This window comes from Hippopotamus amphibius, chromosome 11 (assembly GCF_030028045.1).
Source record: "Hippopotamus amphibius kiboko isolate mHipAmp2 chromosome 11, mHipAmp2.hap2, whole genome shotgun sequence".
In the NCBI taxonomy this organism is placed as follows: domain Eukaryota; kingdom Metazoa; phylum Chordata; class Mammalia; order Artiodactyla; family Hippopotamidae; genus Hippopotamus; species Hippopotamus amphibius.
Genome location: NC_080196.1, coordinates 101,219,835 through 101,242,338, shown reverse-complemented (window position 1 = coordinate 101,242,338; position 22,504 = coordinate 101,219,835). Strand labels below are relative to the sequence as shown.

The following is a 22,504-nucleotide window of genomic DNA, read 5'->3' as shown; positions in this document are numbered from 1 at the left end:
GTGAGAGAGAGGTCCCTTTCGTTTTGGATCATCTGAAATCAGAGGTTTAAGAATTTTCAATTTGAATTCAATTCTAAATCTTGTTTTTCTTCCCTATTTTGGAAAAGTTCACAGGCTTTGGTGTCTACCCAGAAGTCGCTTTGGGCAGTTACTTCTCCAGCCCAGCGACGGATCCTTCCTTTGTGTGGCTGTTGGGAGGAGTGGGTGCTAGAGGCACCTAGAACTTTGTGGCTATTTGCTGTAGTTGCTCAGTGATTGGTCACTTCTTCTGCATTTGAAATAACTTTGGAAGAGAGAGAAGGGCTCTCAAAATTGTAATCATGGGTCTAGGGAAACTCTTCAGGGTCAACTTCAAGGTAGCAGGAATGGAAACTCTAGCCATACCACATGGCAATCGCATCTCAGTTTTCACCTGTTGGGTACTAGAGACCATTTGCTTCAGACAAGGGACTTAATACTTAGGTTACGAGCTGTTGATCCCCCAGGCAGGAATTCCCTCCAAAGAGCTGGCTCCCAGGTCCTAGTGGATCAGCACCTCCCAGTGAGGGTAGGTAAAGAAAGCACATGGCCCCCCTCCAGGCTCTCCTTCTATGCTCTTCCCTGGACTGGACTCCAGGATCTCCATCTGCTAACAAGAGTGTGCTGCACACTCTCCATGCATCCCTCCAGATCATTCTTCCATCTTCCCAGACCTTCTTGGGCTGCATCACCCGGGCCCCCTTGCCTTGTGGCTTCAGGTTGGGTTGGGCCATTGGCAGGACATGAAAGGACAGGAGAAGAGAGAGGTTAAAACACGTCTCTCAGCCCCACATCTCTGCTCCCTCCTTCCATGAGCCCTGTTTCCCTACCTCTCTCTTAGCTCCTGCTGGGCAGGCCTTCTTCCGAGGTTCCATGACTACCAGCTTGTACTGAGTCTGTGACAGCACCCTTCTTCTGCCCTTCAGCCCTGGAGGTGGTGGGGTCTTGTGCTGTTGCTCATCCCTGGGGGTCTTGATAGAACCCTCAACCCTGCACAGCCCTGCAGGCAGTCCCTTCCTTAACTCTCTTCAGATACGCCTTAGGAAAATGCAGCTGTGTCCAGCTTTGGCCGTGCATAGGTGAGTCACTGTGTGTTAAAACGGAAAGCCTGTGGGTGTGGCTTCCTATTCTGTTACCAACTTCTAGTTTTATTTGGGGGAAGATGATGGTAGAGGAGTGGTATTAATTTTTTTCTTTGACTGTATGTGACCTAGAAGTTTCTCTCTTAGGATGTGGAATCCTTCAAACATGTGGTGTAGTTATTAATGGTCAGAAAAATTGTGGAAGCACTGCTATCTCTTGCAAAATATTGAAAAATCTAGATATTAAGTGGTGTGATGGGACAGAGAGAGACATGGGACAGACTCAGTAAGAACCTATTTTTCCTGCCATCTCCCAGGGCTTTAGTTGGCTGATGTGACAGAAGCCCAGAAGCAGTGTTTGAATCAAGTGTCTCGTATGTGACCGGCACGGTTCTAGATGCTGGGGATGCAGCACTAAGACACCCAGGGCGCTCGTGTTCTGGGGGCTTAGAGGGTGACTCCACGCAAAAGAGAACTGGTAACTTACATAGAGTGTTAGAAAGTGATACATGTCTGAAGAAAAATAACCAAAGAGGGGGAGAGGAATGCTGGGAGGTGTTGGAATTTGTAAACAGGCAGTCAGGGGAGGTTGTCTTAAGAAGGTGCCGTTTGAGCACAGACTTGAAGGAGGCGAGGAGGAAAGACACATCCATTTCTGAGAGAAGGGATTCCAGGCAGAGGGAAAAGCAAACCTGGAGCGGAGGGAGCAGCGGGTAGGCAAGGGGAGGGGCCCCGGTGCACGATGGGGTCGGGTGGTGTTGCAAGAACTCTGGTTTTACTTCTTGTGACCTGAGTGGCTACTGTAGGGCTTACAGAACGTGCTTATTGTAGCCTGCTCTGACTTGTCACGCCGTCACTCTGGATGCAGTACCGAGAGCAGACGGTAGGGGCGAGGAAGGGGACAGGGAGCCAGACGGAGATAGAGCCACTGTGCCTGGTGAGAGGGGTGGTGGCTTGGACCAAGGTGGGGGCAGTGGAGTAGGGAGAAGTAGATTTAGGACATTTTTAAAAAGGTGACGCTGATGGGGTAGATGGAATATGAGGTGCGACAGAGAGAGGTGACCTGGAGTATGCTGAGCTGCGGGAAGGATGGAGTTGTTCTGGGGACTTAAAGGGTGACTGTAAGAGTCCGTAGCTGAGATGGGGAGGACTGTGGGGAGAGCAGGTTTGGGGGTGAGTTGTGAGGGGCCAAGAATTCCATCTGGACACGTCAACTGTGAGAGGTCTCTGAGAAACCCCCAGTGGTGATCTCAGATGTCTGACTGTTGTCAGTGTTTGAATGGTAGTTTTTAGTTTCAAATTATATCACCCTTGGTGGCTGGCTTTCTCTGAGGTGTGTTTTAAGAAAAAGAAATGTTTACACCATGGCTGTAGTGATTTTGAGAGTAAGCCTCAAGGCAGAATATGCAATGCCTATATTTTCTATTGATGCAAAAACCATCTTTGCGTAGTTAACAGATTCAGGACACTTGTGGGAATTTATTCTAAGCCAAGAGACTTTTGGCACTGTTTTACCAGCCTGACTATAACGGCACCAAAGCTTTTTAGAGCAGGGCTGCCTGTGACGGCATCGTGCGATGAGGGTTTCAAGCCAGCCACAGAAGCAGACCTCATGCAAATGTGAAGCGCACGTCAAGCAAAGCCCCAATTTGCTGGTTGTCAAAGCTTTGCTGCCCTTTTAGGTATGTTTTTCCTTTTCAGTGTTATTCTGCCATCTCTTCCTTATGCTTTTCTCTCCACTTCTTTCTTTTTATTTATTTCTGAGATTCTGTTTTCTTGTTGGCGGTGTCACTGTTGCTCCCAAAGTGAAGTTAGACTATGAGTCAGGGAAAGAGCACCAGTGTTTCTTGAGCAGCTATTATATGCTGGCCGTTGGTTACCTTCCTAACCCATTGAATCCTCAAAACCATATTTGGGGTTAGGTATCGCTGCTCCTCCTTAACAGATGAGGAAGCTGAAATCAGTGAGGGTAAATGACTTGCAGAAGGCCTGAAGCTAGTTAGTCACAAGAGGTGAGTTTCCAATTCCAGTTAATGAATTTCCAAGGTCCAGGGACTTGAGCTCTGTCCAAGCAGAGATCTCTCTTCGGACAGTTTATGTCCGTGCATTGCTGTGTCTGGCTTCCTACTGATGAAGAAGTGATGAGCAGTAGTGATATTTCTCTGCCTTATGCTTCTGTTGTAAATGTTTCTACAAGTTTACCGGGATGTATGGTGCATGCCTGTTGTGTGCTCAGTGTTGGTGGGTGGTGGCAAGTCCTCAGGGGGCTTCTGCTCCTGCAAACATTATGTAATGTAAGGAATTACATGGGAGAAGTGTGGGGGGCAAAGTGCTCAGTGAGTGAGCATTGGTGTTTTGGGACCACCTTTCACCCCACCTCAACCTCTGAGCTGAAGAGCTGTCCAGCCAAGGAGAGAGAAAAAAGGGTCTTTGCAGCAGGAACAGCACCAACCAAGGCCTGAGGTCAGGCCGAGACTGGATTAGATGAGATTGCGCAGATGCAGTGGGTAGAGGGGGAGGAGAAAGGGGCCTACGGTAGATAGAAGTGGTCCACTCTTTGGTACTAAGTGACCCTTGTACCTTTGACTTTTTTATTTCATGATATTGTAGCCACTTTCCAAGATAGTCTTTGGGGATTTTTTTTTTTAAAGGTTAGGAAAAAGCCAAGGACAAGAGCCAGCATGGTTGGACTGAGGCTTATAAAGTGTGCATTGGCTAAAATTCTGAGTGGGCTTACGGTCAGGTACACCAGGTGCAAGTGATTATTAGGAGCTGGTTTTAACTGTCAGTGGAGCTGCCTCTGCTATGGGAAGCCAGTTTCTAGAAGAGTGGGGAATGCTTTAGAGGGCAGTCACCTAAACTGGTCAGCGTCTGAAAGTAGGAATGAATGTATCTACCCATGTGAGATGAAATGATAGAAAAACTCTCAAAATCTGTTGTAAGGGAAGAAACCTTTGCAACTATAAACATCAAATTTCAGTGCCTAATTAGATGAAAGGTGGATGTTTTCTAGCACAAAAGCTCCCAGGTGGCCCAGTCGGTTTGAGTGGTGGCCTGAATGGCATGCACTGTATGCCCAGCTGGCGTGGGGCTGGCGTGGGGCTGGCGTGTGGGCTTGGCGAGAGATCTGGCACTCCGAGCCATCTTCATTGTTTAGCCGAGTTTTATCTTACCTCCCTAGCATTTCCCTTCTTCCAAAGCTGTCACCTCTATAAATGAATAAGAAAATTGTCTTAACCTAACCTCTCTCCTAGCATAAAAATCCTATAGTGTCACTAACATTTTTCTACCCTCAGATCCACTTATGGTCCCTGGAAAGAACAGAGGGGATAAAATGAATGAAATATGCACTTTGTTACTTGCCCTACATAAATTGTTCACCTCTAGGGTGAGTAGGTGAATAAATGCCTTTTTACAAGGCCATTGTGGATATTTAAAGGTCATCAGAGCCTTTAAAAACTAGGATAAAATGCATTTTGCACATTTCTTTAAGAAATCAAGTTGCACTGCATCTTATTTCCCTCTTTGGAGATACAAGTTTTAAGCACATAAGGCCCACAGACCCATGCTTTCATTACTCTTATCCTCTCAGAACCTCCAGAGTTACTGGGTAGACGCAAGATGAATAATTTGTTGGACCGTTTTTGCTAGTGATTTAGAAAAAGAATCTTATGCTTTAGGTAAACCGTGCTGCCGTGAATATACTACAGACCAGAATATACTTCTCACACACGAACAACAAAACAAGTACACAGAACCCACCAGAGCGAGTGTGGCTTATTGCACCTGATCAAGGTGATGGGTGCATTTTGCCACGCGAAGGATGGCAGTAGAGTATCATTTTTATGATTTCCAGTGCTCTGTTACTCTTAACTCTTCCGATTAGTTGGGATTTTATAAAAGAAGTTTGCTCATAATTTGACTTTGGCTCTCATACAAAAAAAATAACATCATTTGTGCTCTGTGGAGTTTTACTGTGCTTTTTAGACACCTACAATACCATATAGGGTTTTATACCGTAGTGGCAATTCTGAAGAAAGTTGGTATCTAGTTTGGTGATGCTTGACTTGCGAAACCAGTGAAAATAGCTGTAAACACACCATGGACACCATCTCTAGCTAGAGCTGGTTTTTCTGTGAGGGTGTGCATGAGTCGTAAAGAAAATAGTTTTCCTAATCACCTAGAAATCATTATCCATGTTCCCCTGGTACAAACCCACGTGGACCATTCTAACATCCTTCCCACAGAGCAGGTTGGCAGGTGCCTGGCCAGGTCTGAGCTTTAAAATGCAGAACACTTGGGAGGAAAACCCATGTAAACCACTTCCATTCTGGGGAGTCAGGTGGTTGTGGTTGGTGGGTGTTGCCCGAACCAGTTGGGAAACAGAAAGTAACCGGGTGAAGCTCACCCAGGAAGGCGCTCAGTGGGCAAGCATTTGACCTTTGGCCATGAAAAGAAGGACCGGCCAGAGAAGAGCCTCCTGTGGGTCCTCACTTTTGTGAAAACAAGTCTTCAGGGAAGCAAAGGCCTTGTGACTCTTGGCCTGAGTCTGACGGCTGCCAGGCTTGTTAAAGAAATGACGGTGGCCCCCAGAAGAGAGGCGGGAGGCTTGGAGCATGAAAGATCGTGTTCTGCTTTTACATCGTGCATGTGGTCGGCTGTCAATTAGTAGAACTTCGCTGTGAGTCAGACAACTAGGCCACCAAAGGTCTTTTAGGAAATGTTTATAATGTGGAATTATTCTCATCCTAATTGTGTCAGTTGAAGAAGGAAACAATGGCTTGTTCATAACAAATTGTTCAGGAGGAAAAAATGCAGTAATGGGAATTGCTGGGTAAGCAAATAGCAGAGTGAATGTCACAAAATGTGCGGTAAAAATAAATTCAAGCCCTTAAAAATATCAGAACTGAGTTGAGTTTTGTGATTTGCTGTTATAGTCCTTGTGCTGACTTTGAAGTGATACCTTCCAGTGTAGCCCTTGGGCCAAATCCAGCCTGCTTCCTGTTTCTGTAAATAAAGTTTTATTAGAACCCAGGCATGTGCATCTGTTTGCATATTGTATGTGGGTGCTTCCTGCTGCAATGGCAGAGTTGAGTAGTTGTAACAGATACTATAAGACCCACAATACCTAAAGTATTTACCATCACTCCCTGTACAGAAAAAGTGTGTTAACTTCTAGAACTTTGCCACTCCGAGCAGCATTGGTGATTCATTGGCACATTAAAGTTTGGGAAGTAATGGCCCAGGACATTCTGCATCCAGGGCTTCGGTGATTAAACTCTGTGAAGTGATAGGCACAATTCTCTTTGTATGCATATGTGTATTTTTCTGCATCTCTACTGTCTCAGAGATGGAGTTTGTACCCTACATTGCTTTCTCAACTTGTAACCCCCCAAAGTTGAGAATCGTTAGGCTAGAAAAGGGAGTCCTTGACTCCAAATTCTTGGATTCATGCTTGAAATGATGGTTACAAAGATCTCACTACTTTACACCAAGAAGAGTCAGACCCAGCTTGTGGCTCATTTATTTATTTATTCTTAAATAAAGAACATAAGATTTGCAGCCCAGCCCAGCTGTAGGACATGACATTTTGTAACTATTATTAATGGATAAGGGATTATTTCAGGGATATTGGTTCCTTGAGCCTTAATAGCTGTTGTCATACCACATTGTGGTTCTAGAGATATTTATTACATGCCTCTCCCACCTTGGAAAAATGAAAGCTCTAAGGTCCAAAATTATAGGCTTTTGTAGTGACTTTTTATGGGTACCCACTAGAAATCACTGCTAGTTAGCCTGACAACGTTATTAAACATCCATCACGTATAGAACCCTGTAGGAATTTCTAAAAGGCAGAAGATGGAATCTAAAAATGGATGGAGGCTGACTTCTGATCACCTTTCCTGTGAACGGCTGTTTCATGTACTCTGTGGGTCTCCCTCACCTTCTATCAGGCTCCTACAGTAGATATTAGGACCAGAAGATTCATATGTCATCTCAAGGTTACCTAGATGGACACATGCTTCTGGGGATGGAAGCTGTGGATATCAGCAGAGGGAGGAATAACAATGGTGCTTTCAGAAAACTGTGGCGTCAGAGGTAGAGAAAGAAAAGAAGCCCAGAAACACAAGACTGTCTGACCTTGGGGCAGATATTTTGACCTTGGGACCAAAATATCATCCTCATAAACCTGAAAAGGTACAGATCACTTTGCTTCACAATCTAAAACTTTTAAAAAAATAATCCATTAGAGATTAGTGAAGGCTAAGATGGACTATAATTAAGAGTTTAAATACTTTATGGTGCTGATTTTCATTGTGGGTGTTCTCCTCTAGGACAAACAGGTCCCTGGGGTCCTGGGTTCTGGGAGCTGGAATGGAGTTGCGTTCAGGGCAAGTCTGGCTTTTGGGCTGCTTGAGACCCAGGGACTCTGAAAGTTCACCTATGAAGCCAAGAAGTTAGAAGCAAGCAGTATATGGCAAGGAGAGAGACCAAGGATGACTCATCAGATGAAACTAGGAGCTTCCAGAGCAGAGTGTCAGGCTTTGGAAGAGGAGGAGGAGGAAGAGCTGTGAGAGAAAGGACCTACTTTGTAGCCCCAGCTCCTTGGGGTTGTGTGTTATGAAGAAAATACAGACCAGTTCAAGTTGCAGGATTCTAGGAGATCTTACTGATGTTGTGGCTTGTCTGCTTCATGGGAGCAAAACTTTGGACATTCCAGTAGAGCTCAGAGGTTACATATATTTCCTAGCTGTGTCTACTTACAGGGCCCGGGAGTAGAGATAGCCAATGGCTATGAGCACACCTATTAGCCAGATCTTGTTTTCTAAATGCCATTCTGCAACTATAAGGAATGGGCCCCTTGGAGAAATCTGATTCTGGGCCTGGGGAAGGGGAAATATAAGATGAGCCTAAAACATCTTTTTGTGCCACCAAGTAAGGAAGTGCTCAAAGAATGGTGGGGGCATGTCAAAGGGCATAGCAACCAGGTTGAAGAAGCTCCCAATAGCTAAACCTGTGTTGTTTGTTTTCAGCATCAAAATAAGTGTAGCAGTGATGGATCATAATTCATTGAGTAATGTAAAATCAATGAACCCATACTAATATGAGTAAAATAAATAAGGGAAAGAGGACATTCCATCTTCAATAGAATGTCCACTAATAAATGCAGAATAAAAGGTAGAATTAAAAATTATCACTGGCAATCATCATATAATGGTTAATTCAGGCAAGAAATGTTAAAGTGTGCTAAAATTTGTGGGTGAAAACTTGATAAGGAACAAGATTTATATAGCCTCAGGCTACCTCTCCACAAAATATTGGGTTGACTAAAAAGTTCTTTTGGGTTTTTGTAAGAGGTTATGGAAAAACCCGAATGAACTTTTGGCCAAACCAAAGCTTATTAAATACAAAAGAGAGGGGTTCAAGAATAACTTTATCTTGAAAAAACCTGGGAGACACAAGTGATCAAGTTACTATAATACAATCACTTGCTAAGAGAGAAGGAGGAAATTACAACATTGCTTCTGTAATATCTCCCCTCTCCCTGCCAAAAAAAAAAAAAAAAAAGGTATAACCTGAATCTCTTCATGAGAAAACATCAGACAAACTCAAATTCAGGGATATTCTACAAAATAATGTATGGTAATCTTCAAACTGTCGAGGTTATAAAGGCCAGGGAAGACCAAGGAACTGTTCCAGGTTGAAGAAGGATGAAGAAACATGACAAGTAACGACAGCATGTGACTCTGGATCCTATCCCTTTGCATTATTAGGACAGTTGGTGAAATTTGAATGAAGTCTGCGGGAGTGTACCGGTGTTAGTTTCCTGATTTTAATGATCCTATGGAAGTTATGTAGGAAATACTTTGAGTATACAGGGGGAATGGGACCCCAGGTCTGCAACATACTTTTACATGGTTTGGGGAGGGGGGAAGTTATTTGTTTTTTGCAACAAGGTGGGGTCCTGTGGATAATCATTATGTTTATTGAAGTTGTGTAAGAGGGTGCAAAGGTCAGCTCGGACTGCAGACAAGTGAGGGGGTTGAGGGTGGATTGGCAGCTTGTGTTGTCTTTATCAGACACGCAGGTTCCAGTAGGGCAGGGACGAAGGTGCGAATGGGGAATTGTCAGTTTAGGATAAAGGAGCACCAACCTATAAAAGGCTATGTAATGCCAAGGATTCCCCAGGAGGGAGTAAATGAGAGGCAAGGAGTTGAGTCGTGGAAAGGGTGGGTTTAATTAAGTCTTTGATAGGTCTGGATGTGGAGGTGAAAGCGGGGACCTTGAGTGGGGCTTTGAACAGCAGACGTGCATCAATCTGTGTGCTGTCCTTTGCTGGACCCTCCGGGGCCATCCTGGTAAATGGTGGCTCTTCCATCTCTTCCTCGCCGTGAATGTTAGTGCCACCTGGGGACTCTCTGTGGCCGTCCAAACACACACACTGTTCCTCTTGACGTGAAGGTTTCTCTCCACAACCCTTACAAAGCTGGAGGTTCCCACCTCCCCAGTTCCTCAGCCCTTTGTCAGCCCCTATTAAGCTCCCTTCCATGATGCATTAAAACTATTTGTTCACTCACAATTGCTTTGGGGCCAAGCTGGACAGGAGAGGTGGTTCACTGGGGACTTCAGAAGGAGTCCAACAGTTTATCCTAGAAAGAGAGGTTGGTTTAAGCGCACACTGAGGTACATTTCACTTAATCTCAGTTCTCTGAGATTCATTTCTGTTAAGGCTAATGAAAATCTGGTTGGCTCCAAGTACAGGCTGAAACGGGAGGATTTAAATATTACTCCTCTGCCTTTGGTTATAGGGCTGATCTTTAGAGTCCTTTTTGTGAATGCTACTCTGGTCCCTAACATTCCAAAGAAGTGAAAAACCACAAGAGTCTGAAATTGACTGTATAGGATTGTTTGTATTTCATGTTAACTTAATTCACTGAAGATATGAATGGCCAGCATGTGCTTAAGTGCTGTGGTTGACAAAGATAAAGACCGTGCATTTCCTGCTCTAGAGGAACCAGAGTCCTGGGGTGAGAATTGTGGGTGAATAAGTAGTTTTAATGCATCGTGGGAGGGAGATTAATGGGGGCTGACAAAGGGCTGAGGAACTGGGGAGGCAGGAGCCTCCAACTTTGTAAGGGTTGCGGAGAGAAACTTTCAAGTCAGGAGGAACAAGTGTGTGTGTTTCTTCAAAGAAAGGCACAGAGGTGAGAAACTAGGAGTTGGAAGGTGTCCTGGAGCCTGGGGGAGGGTGTGGGGGTGGGAGATGGAGCCTGTGTGATCAACGGGGGCTGGGTCGAAGGACCCTGTGTGCCACCCCCCGAGGAGTCCTGGAGGAAAGGTGCGAGGCAGGGTGAGCCAGGAACTGTGCTAGACCCTTCTACTGGCAAAAGAGAAAATGAATCAAGAAAATACCAAGTCAGTGGTGTGAGTTTGCTCAGGCTGCCGTAATAATAAGCACAGATTGGGTGGCTTGAGCAACAGAAATTGATTTTCTCACAATTCTGGAGACTAGAAGTCCAAGGTCAAGGTGTCCACAGGGTTGGCTTCTTTGGGGGATTCTCTCCTTGGCTTGTAGGTGGCCATCTTTCCCCCCTGTCTTCACATGGTCTTCAAAATACCTGTCTGTGCCCCAATTTTTCCTTCTTATGAAGACATAGTCACGTTGGATTAAGGCCACCCTAATGGCCTCATTTTACCTGAATCACCTCTTCAAAGGCCCTGTCTCCACATACAGCCACACTCTGAGGTACTGAGGGTTAGGACTTCGATGTTTGAATCTTGGGCGACAGGGGGCACGATTCAGCCCACAATATCATGCAGGTTTTTAAATGGCAATTGGCAGCTTTTCTAGAAGTGTGAGAGACTTGCTTTAGCTGTAGTGAGGCTTCCTCTCACCTATAGTCTTAGAAAGGGCAGGAATAACCAACAGGTGGAATGGAGATGAGTTTTCATGTTTCTCCACATCTGCAGTATCATGACCCTTGACCCCGGAATACTTCCAGCAGGTACCTTCTGAGAACAAGGACATTCTCCTGCAAAATCACAGCATCATCACACTCAAGAAATTCACCATGAATTTGGTAATGGCATCTAATATACAGTCCATATTCAAAAATATCCTTGATCACCGTAGAGTTCCCCCTCCCACCTCAATTCTGGATTACGTCAAGTTTCAGGCATCGTGTTTAGCTACCGTGTCTCCTTAGTCTCTTATGATCTAGAACAGCCTCCTTGCCTTTGTTTGCCTTTCCACAGCATTGGCCGTTTTGAGGAGCCCATACAAGCCCCACATGTCTTGTTCCCTCATGGTGAAATTCAAGATGAACATTTTGGCACAGTACCTCCTTAGCAATATTCCACTGTGTCACCGCAGGAGGACCATGACACATCAGTCTGCTCCATTATGGGTGTGCTAAATTAGACCTTTGGTTAAGGTGATATCTGCCCGATCTGCACACTGTAAGGATGTATATTTCCTCTATACTGTTAATAAACAATCAGTGAGCCGATACTTTGAGGCATGTAAATATCCTGCCTTTCAATAAGTGTTCACCACATGATTTTTAGTATTTATTGATGATCTTTGCCTAAATCAGTCCTACATTGGAAATGGCAAAATGGTGTTTTTTAAGTTTAATCAATCGTTTTTTCATCTATAAACTGGCATTCATCAATTGAAAAAGTACCTCCCCCCCACTTCCTCTCTTTCTTTCCTCCTTTTCTTTCTGTATGTTTTCCCCTTTGAGTATCACTGTAGACTCACAGCTCCTTTTTGTAATTCAGTATCTTATAAAATATTACCTTTGACTTAGTCATCTTGGGCTGCCATAACAAATTACCATAGACTGGGTGGCATAAACAACAATTATTTCTCACAGTTATGGAGACAGGGAAGTTCAAGGTTAAGGGCTGGGCAGGTTCAGTTCCTGGTGAGAGATCTCTTCCTGGTTTGCTGGTGTCTGCTTTCTCACTGTGTCCTCACTTGGTGGAGAAAGGACTCTGGCCTCTTCCTCTTCTTAAAGGGAGTGATCCCATCATGAGGGCTCCACCCCATCTGAGCTCATCTAAACCTAATTACCTCTCCAAGGCCCCACCTTCAAACACCATCACTTTGGGGGTGAGAGCTTCAGTTTCGGGGAGACACTTTCAGATGATCATTCTATTCCCTGTTCAAATGTTGCCAAGTCTGGTCAGTGCAGTTTGAGCACCCTCAGGCTGACTCCTGTGGCCTCTGACATGTCCCTATCATTCTTACCTGATGGCACTATAGGATGATCCAGACTCACTTTGCATTTTCCCTGCCCCAGACCTGGAATCAGCCGCTTCCCAAGGATTTCAGGTTCTTTTTAGTGATAAATAGCATTTAGAAACCAAGGTCTAGGAATGAAGAATGCTCGTTGTTACTGGACTACCACTATTTCTAAACTTATTCAGTAGGCAGAACTTAGAAATACATATCTATTATTTTAACTCATGATTGTATTCTTATGGTTCCGATTTAAATTCAGCACAACTAATTCCCTCTTACCTTCCTTGCCTTCAGTATTTTTTTACCTTCCTTTTCCCACAGTGAGAAAACCTTAGTTCCTAACAACATCAGTATACAGTAGTTATTTGTTTTAGTGTGCAGTAGGTGCAAAATAGCTTCAGAATTACTGTGACACTGGCACCAACACCAACAATAAACCAAGTCAAGTTCAAGGTTCTTGGCAGGTATTATTATTATTATTATTATTACAATTACTATTAAAGAATGTATCCCACTAGGAGTGTACAGAGTGTTTATGTTCAGTAGTTATGTGAATGTGGTTCTGTTGTCCATCTGAGTTCAGCTCACTTGTTTCTGTTTAATTTTAGGGTTTGGTTTTTTTTCCATCTTCTTTGATTTACTTATTTGGGGGGATAAAATGTTTACATGACTCAAAAGTCACAACTGTATGAAAGATATACCACGCCCCCATGTCTGTCCTCTCCATTGCCACCCATCCACTTACTGATGACCATTTACATTAACTGGTTTATTCTTTTGTGTCTATTTTTGTAGAAATAAGCAACTATATATTCTTACTCCCCTTGCTAATCTTTCACTTTGCTTTCTTTTCACTTAACAATATAACCTGGCTGTCATCCCAAAGCCGTTCACAGCTGTCTTTCTCATTCTTTTGAACGACCACATGCTACTCATCGGGGGAATAGTCATCAATTAGTTCGATGAATGGGAATTTAGATTATTTGTTCTCCAGCATATTGCTACTGCAGACAATGGAGAAATGAATAAATTACCTGTGAACATGTTATTTTGTATTTATGGAGGTGGATTTCCAGAGTGAATACTTAGAAGTGGAATTACTGGGTAGAAGCTGAAGTCATAAGTAGCTTTATTAATGACGCATTCCCCTCCTACTGATTTGTTCTCTCAAGCGCAGTGTTTGAGAATACCTGTTTCGGGGTAGATTATTAGAGCTCTTTTTAGCTAGAATAAAGAATTATCAGTGGCTCTCAACCTTCAGCTGACATCACAATCACCCAGGGAGCTTTTGCAGATGTTTACCTTGGAACCGCACCCCCCAGGCACTGATTTGTTCAGCCTCCAGTGGACATTATGAGGCATAGATTCAAATTACTTTGTCCAAGTACTGGTTTAACATCTAAGTTTAGTTACCAACATAGTAAGTCTTTCCTTTAATGAGCTTACTGTTATGGGAAAAGGTAAATGAAAGCATCTTGTTAAATGCAAGAGCCTAATCATGCTCATGATTTCTGAATTGCCTACAAATATTGGTGACCATATATCCTTAGTTTTTCAAAAATGGCCTGATTTCAATTAGTTTTCATTCACTCTACAAGCATTTATTGAGCACTTACTGAATGCCTCAGTACTAAGGAAAGTCAAGACAGGCCAGATCCTGTCCTTAGGGTATTCATCAGAGGAGATGCAGGTAAAGAGGAAGCCATTGAAGTCTTCAGCGGACCACATACGGGATGTGTGTAGGTTCTTGCCCTTAAGGAACTCACTTTTCAATGGGGGAGACGCAAGTAAATAGAATATGATCATTATATAGAAAGGGGTCCTTAGAGAACATACAGGTGGCATCTCACCCAGCTAGAGGGATGAGGGGAGGCTTTTTGGGGTTGGTGATGGACATTTGAGCTGAATTTTTCCATACTAAAAAAGGGAGGGACAGCATCCCAGGCTAAGAGAATGATGTGTGTGCAAAGGCTTAGCAGTGAGAGAGACAGATTGCTTGTAGAGAAGTGTAAGTGCCTCAGAGTGGCTAGAGTGTGGGCTTGAAGCCAGGGCATGACAAAAAGAAGATGGGCTAAGTAACCACAGGCCACATCATTTGCTCCAGTGCCTGGTGCATAGTGGGTGTTAAATAAATCATTGGATGGTTGATCGCACGAAGGATGATTTGCTGATTTGTGAAACAGAGCAGTTTTGCATTAGTGTTTTGCTAACCACATTCAAGATAAAAGAAGTTGGTGTTCCTGGTGTATTTGATATTTTATCTTGTGGATAAAGCTGATTTTTTTAAATGCAAATGGCAATCAGATTATAAAAGTAACCATAATTGGGAAGGGTCACCTGGATGATGTATTGCCCTGTTCTGGATTGATGGACAGAAAAAAATCTGTTCAAATTGTTTTCACAATGTTCCTGTCTCTTTATCTGCTTATTATAATCCAGCTTCAGGGATAGATGGCATTTTAAAAATGCATAGTCCTTTTGGCCCGGAGAGCCCTCGGAATGTTTCCCATCAGCTAAAGAAAAACAAACAGACCAGACTAACAGACAGCACTCGTGTTCAGTGATGTTAGCTGCAGAACGACTTCCTCAGGAAATCGTGTTATGTGTGAGTCTGGTTCTGTGGTCTCATTGATATTCCAGATTAGACTGGAAAACGGAGGAATTGCAACAATTCGAGCCATCATTTGAAGGACAGGAGTTCTGGTGGAAGCTGGAAGTGAATTTGCAGCTGTACCAGTGGGTCGCTGTGAATCACCTTAGACTTGAATTTCTTTAAGGCTCTTCCCTCCTTTAATGTAGGTTAAATTTGACCTTGTTTCATTTTAAGTTACTCAATATCTTGAGAGCATCAGAGAATTATTTTCTGAAATAAACTAGTTGTCTCAATAAACCAATGTAATCTGATTCCCGTGACCTACATCAGCTAATGGCTGGTGAGACATCAATTTTCATTTAAATCTGTATTTGTCGTTTTACTTCTATTATTATTATGTCTCTATGAAAAGTGTCATAATATGCATAGAGCAAGGAAACAGTTATTTTCTCTGTTGGTAAAAGTCATTGAGTTTAGTAGAAACATAAAACCAGGAACAGAAGGAAGCTCGCTGCCATTGTATAACTGGCACAGAAATTTGAAATATGCTTTACCATTTTTTCTGCTAAAATATCTTGAATTAAGCACATATAGAATAACTGTGTTATTAAAAGTACTTGTAAAATAAGAACGACTGACAAAAGCTCAGCAATGTGAGGCATAGAAAATTACCGTTTGGCGATTGAAAACACATGCTTGATACCAGGCAGGACCTAATATAGGTGGACTCCATGTAGGGGTGGCTTCTAAAATCCTATCAGTTATATTTATTGGCCTGAAAGACTCTAGTTTAATTTGTTTTCTACTTACAAAATGAATGCTTTTTAAATCAGACTGTTTTAAATTCAAAGAGAGTTTGGGTAATTTTAAAAATATTAACTTCCTGTTTTTAGATACATTTTATGACTATTCTAAGAAAGATGAGTTACTGAGGATTTTTTTCACAAATGAAAGCTGAAACTCAGTAAGTTATTGGTAGATTAAATAGACTTAAGGTAACAAGGTAGTACATGGCTATTTGGGAAATGTATTTGCCTTACTGAATTGGGAGAGCAGTTTTCACCAAATAAGGCTTATCAATTACTTTATTTAACTGAACTGCCAGCTTTGGAAAATAAGTATTCTGTACTATAAAGATACATATTTTTATGTTTTAAGTAGTTTTAGTTAGGTAATATGTCTGTACATGTGTCCTTTAAAAAAGTTAAATATCTACATGTTGTGAATAACAATATCAACTTCCCTACTTACTCAAATCCAAAATACTTCAGGATGACTTCATTTCAACAACAACAACAAAAAATCAAAAATGATATTGTGAAAGGGATTGGTAGAAATTATTCTTAAGTGTTGATTAATTCAGATATTGTGACCATCAATTGTTTAAATATGGCAAATATTTTACTTCCCATAAAATTGATTGTATTTGATGTGATAGAGAAAAATTGCAGTCATTCTATAACAAAAGCAGTTTAAGACTTAAGAATTGTCTGTCTTTGTTAGTTTCAAAAAAAAAATGAATTGGATCTTATGTGGCCTATATATAAAAATATACTAACAGATCATGACAGGTATATATCTCCACACATACATGCTATATTTAGAATATGTATTTATATTCTAAAAAGGTTACATAATTTTAAAAAAGGTTTTGGAAGTAGACTGTTCCTTATTTGATGATGAGAACTTTAAGCTTTAATATTTAACAAGAAAGCTTTTTAAATTTTTTAACAGAAGTCATTTACATGTAGAGTTTTTAAATAAAATGAATCATTGCTTTTTCTCTGACATAGACATTACATTTACAGTGTTTTTTTGCTTTGAGGATACTTGGTGAGAGTAAGGGGTGACCATTGTGTCCTAAATTGCTTAATTTTTTTTCCTTGCAGGCAGCTTAAATGCTTTGTGCACAGTCTTGGATATAACAATTTTGATAAATCCATAACCTCACATTTCAATTTGAAGGCTCCTTAGAACGTTAAATATTTTAGTTGGAATAAAAAGAGAGTGTGTGAGGGAGTTCCCTGGCTGTCCAGTGGTTAAGACTCTGCGCTTCCACTGCTGGTGTCACGGGTTCCATCTCTGGTCAGGAACTAGGACACAGCCCAAAAAAAAAAAAAAAAAGGGTAAATGAGAGTCAGGCGTGCACTTTTTTTTTTTTTTTTATTTATTATTTTCTTGGGGGTACACCAAGTTCAAGGCGTGCACTTTAATGTGGTGTCATTTAATAAAGGAGTGCCCACCAGGTATGATCCACTGTGCTCAGCAAGCTTCATCAATCTATAAAGCTGTGTCTGTTAACAGAGGAGGAAGGAGTGCAGATGAATAAGTAACAGAGGGAGAGGTGGTGAATCCAGTATTTCCCTGCGTTGATTCTATAATCACAGCCTAGTGCTGAGTGAGAAAGGAATTTGCAAGGCCAGAAATGGCTGTAGGCTCAGAGGCGGTCCTTATGTGACCGTGTGATGACCTCATAATCACTCTGGACCTGTGCAACCCCTTATAGGTGTTTTACTGTAGCTTTTCAGAGGCGAGAAGAATGGGAACACTGTTAAGGTTTCACGTCTATAAACTTAAACATTCGTGATTCAAAGTTCTCTTCCCCCACCTCCATTTTTTCTGGAGGACCTATTCATGAAAATCGCTATTTCTTTGTTGCCAAATAATTGACTTGGTGAAATATAACTTCATGTAGATAAACATATGTGGTAAAGCTAGTTTCCCAATAGTTGTCTAAGTTTCACATGGGAGTCAGGACTTCGGTAGTTAGAAATTTCAAGATGCAGCGAGGGCTGGCCATCTCTGTAACCTCCAGACCCTTTGCTGCATTTCACCAGAGTCACTCTCCCCCAAAATGCTGCCTCCTTCCAGGGGTCTGAGCCACAAACTGGGGATCTTTCCCTCATTCCTCCCTTGTGCTCCCCTCTCTCTCTACTTCCATCCGATCTCCAAGTCCTCTTCATTTTCTCTTCCCTTTCCCTTCATCCTCGTGGCCTTCATTCCAGCCTTGCCCATCCTTCTCTTTCAGCTGAACCCCTGCCAATTCATCCCCTCTCTGTTGCCAGGGGAACTTTAAAAAAAGGATAAATTCTGATACCTGCTTTAACACGGACAGACGTGGAGCACATGCATGGTGAAATAGGCCAGACCCAAAAGGACAAGTGTTATGTGATTCCACTCACACGAGGTACCTAGATAGGTAGTTCTTTGGAACAAAATGCAGAATAGAGGCCACCAGGGGCTAGGGGGATGGTAAGATGGGTAGTTACTATGTAATGACTATTGAGTTTCTGTTTGGGATGATGAACAAGTTCTGGAAATAGATAGTGGTGATGGTTCCATGACATTATGTATGTACTTAATGCCATTGAATTATATTCTTTAAAATGGTTAAAAATAATAATGATAATGCAGCTGTGATTGGGATGCCTCTCTCCTCTGAAGTCTTCACAAGCCCTAGCACCTCTCAGATAAAATCCAGGCTCTGTGTTATAGGAAGGGAGGGGCCTCAGTTCCATTCCTTGGAATCCCACCTCTTCCTACAAAACAAGAACTCCCGCTTCTGCCTTCCCCTGGGGGCCCCTTTGCTGAGCAATCAAGGGAGGACGGGACGGGGCCCTGCTTGGCTGGTCGTCGTGTCCCCCCGCCCCGCATCCTTCCCCCGTCCTCCTCCTCATCCTTCCCTCTTCCTCCTCCTCTCCTCCCCTCTCCCATCTCTCAGACCTATGCACCCTCCCTGGGGGCCTTTGTTGCTCTCTGCACCTGCTGCCACCTAGTGACCTGGCCTTTCCCAGCCTGAGGGGACAGCTGCTCTGATCATTAGAACCAGAAGGGGAAGGAGGAAGAAGTGCCTTTTGGCTTTGGGGCCCAGATGTTTCCTCCAGTCTTGCTTTAGAACAGTGTGGTCAAGGTCATGTTTTAACCCCCACCTGTTTCATCATCTGCTTCTCCATTGAGCTCAGAGCCTGGGGGGAAGGACTGTGCTTAACTGGTTGACTAGTTAGCACAGCTCCAACCCCACTGGCCTCCTCCTTCCTGCCTCCTCAGATGGCGATAGTACCTAGAAGAGCCAACCGATGCCGGGCGCTGTTCTAAGTGTTCTCCGTGTGTTAATATATTTCAGTCTGAACAACCTATGAGGTAGGTGCTGTGATTATCACCTTTTACGGACATACTGGAGTCACTTGCTGGAGACCCCAGGCTCTGGTCCCTGTTCCTAACCATCCCTCATTCTGTCACATCTAGAAGTCTGTGCTTTTGCATGTGCTGTGTTCTTACCTTGGAGTCAAAATGCTATCTTTTCCTGAAAAAAATAATCTTTCCTGGCTTCCCCAGACAGACCGAAGTGCTCCTTTTTCCGTTTCTACCAGATGCGCCGCCCCACCCTGCGTTAAGCCCAGATCACACTGTGCGTAGTTATGTGAGCCTGGTTGTCTTTGCAGGGATGCGCCCCATCTTCTTCTCTTTTGATCCCTCAAACATAGAACAGCACCTCTTACTCGATGCATATTTGAATGAATGCATTTGTACTCTAGGGTTTTTTTCTGTGAAGCTGAATAAACACCTTATTTCCAAAAATCATGGTCCTAGGACATGTTAAAGTAACCTCAGAATGTTGGTATTTTCCCCTAAGTCAAAGCCCACAGGTAGGGTTTTAAATACACAAACAAATCCAAAGATGAGAACAGAGCAGTGGCTGCAGGGGACAGGGGTCCGGGGTGAAGGTAGGAAGGATGGACTGAATGAGGCACAGAGGGATCTTTGGGTGGTGGAAATAGCTTGATTGGCACAGTGGTTACACAGCTGCACACATTTGTCAAAACTCATTAAACTATACTCTTAAAATATGTGCATTTTATTTTTGATCAATTTTACCTCAAAGTTGACTTAAACATATAAGAAAGCAAGAGGAAAAATCTTTTGGATTTATTGTTTGGCTAGGAAAGATGAATTAATGATTGATGGCCTTTGGTTGCAGCACTGTTCAATATCTAGTTTGGGGATTTGTATGTTTTTTTCTTTTCTTCTTACCTTGTCTAAATGGAAAATCAACCCTCATTGAGTTACTGCAGCTGGAAGTAAGAAAAAGGAGAAGTAATGAGCAGACTGACAGCTGACTCCCTGTGGTGCTTAATTTTAGTACCAATGCCTTTAGGAATTCCTTGCAACTTCAGTTTGAGGCTTAACTCGAGTGATGAATCATCGATATTGAGGGTAGGTAGGGAGAGTGAAGCAATAAACACTTTCTGCTCAAAGAAAATAATCTCATGAATGGCTTTTGAATAGACTTATTTAAAGTGATAGGCACAAAACCCACCAGGCTTTTAATGTGCCATCCTTTTTTCAAATGTTTAGTATAGAATGTTCTCCAGGTAACGTGAAGCACTCTTAAGAAATAAGGAAATCCAAAAAAGAGGGCATATATGTGTGTGTATAGCTGATTCACTCTGCTGTATAGCGGGAACTAACACAACATTGTAAAGCAACTATACTCCAATAAAAATTATTAAAAAAAGAAATATGTATACATAAATTTTTCTTAATGTGTGAAAGTAGGTGAGTCTTAACAATTAGGTGGTTTTTTTAAAAAAAACTGAGCCAAGACTTTCCTGTCCTGTATCTCCTTCCAGCCTTAAGATGCCTCAAATATATGCAGCTCTCATCGTAAATCATACACGTTCTGTGGCACTTTATAATGCTCCATGTGTTTGGGAAATGTAACCAATGTCCCTACCTGGTAAAGGTAAACCATCAGAAGATGCTTCTATACAGGGCTGAGATTCACCTGGCCAAATCTAAATTTGTTGAGCTGTGACTATGCAGATGAACACAAGAATTGTATCCAAAGTTCAGACCATCAGGAGGCATTATCATGGTGTCTTTGTGAAGTTCCATCAGATGAAGGGTTGTCTTTCATCTGGAGCTGTCATAATGAATTCTAGAATCATCGCTCATTTTGTTGAAGCAGTGGATCCATATTTTTAAGTGTGAGGAAAGTTTGGAACCCTATCTGTGTGTTCTCACTAATGGTCTTAGTACTTACTGTTGGTGGGACAGGCAAATGTTGGCCATTGTTAATGTTCTTTGCTCAACTCTCTTTCCTCCTGTTGTCTGGGAACAGTCATTCAAAAAGACAATGCATCTGTAAAGCTGATATTCCCTTAATGTCTTCCCCAAATGATTATGAAAATATTTTGCATTCTGTAGCTTGACAGAAAACTCAGGTGAGATAACTCATGTTAGAGCAATAAGCTGATTTGAGGATGGGTGTCTCCGGAGTAATATACTGAATTTAGGGGATTAAGGGCAGAGCTGATGAGAAATGATGTAGATCTGAGGTCAGCAAATGATGTCGTATTGGCCAGATCCCATCTGTGGCCTATTTCTGTAAAGGCAGTTTTGTTGGAATATAGCGTCTGCTGCTCCTTGACGTATGACCTGCCTGCTTTCAAGCTTTGGTGGCAGAGTTGAGTATTTGTGAAAGAGCCTGCATGACCTGAAAAGCCTAAAAGACTTATCATCTGCCCCTTAACAGAGGAAGCTTGTGAGTCCCTGAAGTAGATGAAACATAATGAGAAAACATTAAAAAACAAATTGCCTTAAGGTTTCAGTTTGTGCTGGAATTTGTGGTTGGGTGAGAAGTAGGAGTGGGGATGCATGTGTGTGGTTCATATTATGAAAATGGAAATATTTACTTAGAGAGTTTGTCGGGAGGTTCTCTGTCCCCTGCACATGAAGCGCAAGGGCGATGAGGCCTCTGCTCTCCAGGGTGCTTCCCTACACGGACAGCCACTCAGTCCTTGACGAACAATCCTGCCTCTCACACCCTTCCCCCCAAAGGTGACTTTAATGTGGTTTTCTGGCATTGGGCTCTCTTTAGATTCTGCCTTGCGATACCATCTTAAACTCCTGCATCTGGGATGATGCTGACATGGGTCAGATGGGATGCTTAATCAAATAAAGGAAGTTTCGGTGTCCTTCTCTCTCACTCTTCTTGCTCTCCAGTGTCCCTGGAGTGGAAAGAACAGTGGGCCAGCTTAGGTTCCTTGAGCTCCAATATCCTTTCTGGCTCTAACAGGCAGTGATGGTTCCTTGCTTAATGGTTCTGTCTAAGCCCTATGCATGATCAAGAGAATTCATATACTCACTTGAAGAAGAGCCTCCCTTTCAGTGCTTTGTCTACCTTTCCCCTTGCCTTTGGTTCTCTTTCCACAGATCAGGTTGCACAGTCGGGGTCCTTGAGGGCAGAGACTCTTGTTGCCATGGTGACCCCAGTGCCTTGAGTAATGCTTGGCACATGGTAGATTCCCAGTAGATATTTGTTTACTTCCCGCTACTTATTTTATCTTAGTAGGTGTCCAGCCATTGGGAAGACTTAGGATTTTTGTTTGTTTTCCATTCCTTTGGCTTTACTTATGCGCCTGGCTTCAGTTCCTTTAGCCCTACTCAGAATTCTAGGAGTTGGGGTAATTGATCTTTTCCCCTTTGCTCTGCCTGTCTGTCTGATGGCATATTTTATCATCTCCTCTCTCCAGGGAGTCTGGGGATCCCTTGACAGTC

At 42.8% G+C, this 22,504-nt stretch overlaps 1 protein-coding gene across 13 annotated transcripts in view; it reads left to right on the top strand.

The window, feature by feature from the left end:
• The window catches only part of RNF152 (ring finger protein 152), a 73,774-nt gene that overhangs the window by 34,645 nt on the left and 16,625 nt on the right, over positions 1 to 22,504 (top strand). For 6 of the 13 annotated variants that reach the window (XM_057698536.1, XM_057698534.1, XM_057698530.1 and 3 more), the window contains one exon: positions 18,992 to 19,084. The exons of the other annotated variants lie outside the window; for them this stretch is intronic. The gene's annotated coding sequence lies outside the window, so the exon portion shown is untranslated. The remainder of the gene's footprint in view (positions 1 to 18,991; positions 19,085 to 22,504) is intronic. 13 annotated transcript variants of the gene reach the window in all.